The sequence below is a fragment of the Colobus angolensis genome, unplaced genomic scaffold (genome assembly GCF_000951035.1).
Source record: "Colobus angolensis palliatus isolate OR3802 unplaced genomic scaffold, Cang.pa_1.0 Scaffold406, whole genome shotgun sequence".
In the NCBI taxonomy this organism is placed as follows: domain Eukaryota; kingdom Metazoa; phylum Chordata; class Mammalia; order Primates; family Cercopithecidae; genus Colobus; species Colobus angolensis.
In genome coordinates, this window is record NW_012117444.1 from 441,748 (window position 1) to 445,877 (window position 4,130).

Consider the following 4,130-nt stretch of genomic DNA (forward strand, 5'->3'; position numbering starts at 1 on the left):
AAAACAGAAAGGAAATGTATACTGAAAATGTATACTGTGGGCAGCGTGGTGGTGGTGGCAGCGCTGGTGGAAGCTGGAAATTCAGCGTTCGATTCTCATATGCTTGCGTGGCTGTGATACAAAGCCCCTCCCACCTCCAAAATCGTTTTGGAGGGTCTCGGAGTCGTGTGCTGCGTGGTGTCTGTGCTTAGTGGAAAAGAGGGGCCCAAACTCCATGTTGAACTTGGCAGGAATAGTGGTGGGGGAATGACGGTGGGGAGGGAATCATGAGAGATGGGGAAAGGCCAGCGAGGGCAGGTGGATAGGGTCAAATGTGACCATGGATCCTGAAGCCCCCGAGAAGGTGCAGAAGTCTTGCAGAAGCACACGGGCTGGGCCTTCAGCTGGTATTGGGTGACACCAACTTTTGTCACACTGCCGTGTCTCACTGTCAGCTCTGTGAGGGCAGGACTGGGTCAGTCTGAGTCTCTCTTTCATCCCCAGCCCCCAGCCTCCAGCCCTGCTGCAAACTTGGGCAGCCTGCCCATTTCACATCATCTTCCTGCCTTCAGACTTAGCCAATAAGAGTTGACTTCAGCACGTGCTTGTTCCCTACTCTTCTCCTGCATTGTCTCACTTCATCCTCCTGTCGCTCTCTCCATCACACAGGTCCGGACTCTGGGGTGCAAAGAGGTGAAGAACATGGCTCAGGCTCACGCAGGGAAGGCTCCGTCCACTTAGGATTTTAACCCAGGCTTTCTGGTTCCAAGCTGAAGCCATTAATCACCTTTTACAATGCAGTCCCTTTTGCTAGTCCTGCTGGTCAGTGGGGTTGGTGCAGATTTAACACTGCTGAGGAGATCTCCTCCAATCTTCTCCTTCTTCATTTTCTTATTTTATTTTAGGGACAGGGTCTCACTCTTTTGCCCAGGCTGGAGTGCAATGGCACGATTACAGCTCACTGCAGCCTTGAACTCCTGAGCTCAAGTGATCCTTCCACCTCAGCCTCTCGAGTAGTTGGGACTCAGGCATGCACCACCAAGACCAGCTAATTTTTTATTTTGTAGAGACAGGATCTTGCTATGTTGCCCAGGCTGGTCTCAAGTGATCCTCCTGCCTCCACCTCCCAAAATGCTGGAATGACAGGCGTGAGCCCCTGTACCCAGCCCCTGCTCTTTTATTCGAGCTCTGTCTGCCTCTCTAAAATGTAAGTTGCATGAAGGCAGGAATCTCTGCGTTCCCTGGTGCCTGCCAAGTCCTGCATTAACTAGTAGAATCAACTAGCACGTGCATGAATGGGAATGTAAACTGATGTATGTTGCTCAAGCCAGCCTTCCTGAGCGTGTTGCCCCAGCCATGAGGCCTGCCCTGCTGCCCTGATGATGACAGTCATCTGGGTCCTGGCTAGTGGCTCTGGGCATATTGTCACTGCAGCCTGTCAAGCCGAGTTGTTGCACTCCTGCAGCTCAGGGCCATCCAGCCACCACAGGACTCAGAGGTTTATAAGACGCCCAGCTGCTGCTTGGGTCTTTATGAGTCACCTCTAATCCATCACAGCTCAACAGGGAACCAGTGCGGTGATGGTTTCCTGGGATTACACATGTGAAATCAATGCCCAGGCCCGGCTAACTCTGTTCTGCAGACAGGCCAGGGCCTCTGTTTCCCAGGCCAGGCTTGACCGCTTACATGCTGTGTGACTTTGAGCTAATCACTTCCTCTCTCTGAACCTCAGTTTCCCCATCTGCTGCATGAAGGTGATGACCCCTACTCCCCCTGCAATGAGACAGTGGATGAGGGGGATCCTCTGCCTGGTGCACCTGGCTTCCGTGACCAGTGCTTTGCTGAAATTGATCATGCCAGTTGCAGCCTGCTGCAAATTCTTCATGCACTTCTCATATAGTCCTTAAGACCACATGACCTCTGGGTTTGTCTTCTGTTCCCTTAAATGTTGGTGTGAGCTGATGGAGCAGAGAGAAGGGAGGTGCAAAAGGCAATCAGGGGCTTTGGAAACTAGACACAAGATCTGAGATTGTACCGTGAGGATTGTGGAAAGCACCAGAGAGTTTTAAACCAGGAAGCTGTTAAAACACACCTGGGTACACCTGTGCTTTAGGAGGGCCATTTTGGTTTCAGAGCAGCACACAGACTAGGCAGACGGCAATAGAGGAAGGCCTGGCAGGGAATCTGAGATGGACTGGGCAGGGGGAATAACGTGTGTGATACGGACTGGCTGTGTCCCCACCCAAATCTCATCTTGAATTGTAGCTCCCATAAGTCCCATGTGTTGTGGGAGGGACCCAGTGGGAGGTAACTGAATCATGGGGGTGGTTCCCCCATACTGTTCTCGTGAGAGTGAGTACGTCTCACGAGATCTGATGGTTTCATAAGGGGTTTCCCGTTTCACTTGGTTCCCATTCTCTCTCGTCTGCCGCCATGTAAGACATGTCTTTCACCTTCTGCCATGATCGCGAGGCCTCCCCAGCCACGTGGAAGTGTGAGTCCATTCAACCTCTTTTTCTTTATAAATTACCCAGTCTCGGGTATGTCTTTACCAGCAGCATGAAAACGAACTAATATAGTATGAAAGTCCAGGAGAGATGCCAACAGAGAGAATGGCAAGAAGAACCCAAGAACCCAGGGAAGCTCTGAGGTCCCAGCATAAAGAGGGGTCCAGGAGAGGGGATGAGATGACGCTAAGAGTGAAGAAGAGGCCGGATTGGAGAGGGCTTTAAACCACATGAAAGAGTGTGGATTTATTTTATCCTAAAGCCAGGGGAATGGTTTTAAAGAGAGAAATTCCATCCTGGCTAACACGGTGAAACCCCGTCTCTACTAAAAATACAAAAAATTAGCTGGGCGTGGTGGCAGGTGCCTGTAGTCCCAGCTACTTGGGAGGCTGAGGCAGGAGAATCGCTTGAACATGGGAGGTGGAGGTTGCAGTGAGCAGAGATCGCACCACTGCACTCTAGACTGGGCGACAGAGCAAGACTTTGTCTAAAAATAAAGAAAGAAAGAAAATAAAGCGGGAAATAATATGAACGAATTTAAGAGGAGAAAGACGAGTGCTAAGGAGTCAAGAAGCCACTGCTGTTGACCAAGCAAAAGATAATGGGGCTGGGTGCAGTGACTCACACCTGTAATCCCAGCACTTTGGGAGGTCAAGGTGGGAGGATCACTTGAGGCCAACGGTTCAAGACCAGCCTGGGCAACATAGCAAGACCCCATCTCTATTTTAAAAATAATAATAATAATTAGGCCAGGTGAGGTGGCTCACGCCTGTAATTCCAGCAATTTGGGAGGCTGAGGTAAGATAATTGAGGTCAGGGGTTCGAGACCAGCTTAGGCAAGATAGGGAGACCCTCATCTCTACAAATAATTTTTAAAAATATTAGGAGGCCGAGGTGGGCAGATCAAGAGGTCAGGAGATCGAGACCAACCTGGCTAACACGGTGAAAACCCGTCTCTACTAAAAATACAAAAAAATTAGCCAGGTGTGGTGGCGGGCACCCGTAGTCCCAGCGACCCGGGAGGCTGAGGCAGGAGAATGGTGTGAACCCGGGAGACGGAACTTGCAGTGAGGCAAGATCACACCACTGCACTCTAGCCTGGGCGACAGAGCGAGACTCCGTCTCAAAATAATAATAATAAAAAGACAAAAAATTGTAATTGAATTTTTTATAAAAGTTAATAGGTCTACTTTGGGGATGTGGCCAGATTCTAGAGAAATTGATGAGGTAGATAGATGCTAACGACTTGGCAATTGAATGGACGGAGGAGAAACAGAGTCTTAGGGTAAGTCCTAGGATGACCTTAGACAACGTGGTGATATCATTTCCTGAGATGGAAAACACCAGAGAAGCTGAGTGCAGTTTAGGTCAATGATCGGCCAGCTTTTCTTAAAGATTCCAAGATTTAGGTCGGGCACGGTGGCTCACACCTATAATCCCAGCACTTTGGGAGGCCAAGGCGGGTGGATCACCTGAGGTCAGGAGTTCAAGACCAGCCTGGCCAATATGGTGAAACCTTATCACTACTAAAAATCAAAAATTAGCCAGGCATGGTGGTGGGTGCCTGTAAGTCCCAGCTAGTTGGGAGGCTGAGGCAGGAGAATCGCTTAAACCTGGGAGGCAGAGGTTGCAGTGAGCCAAGAT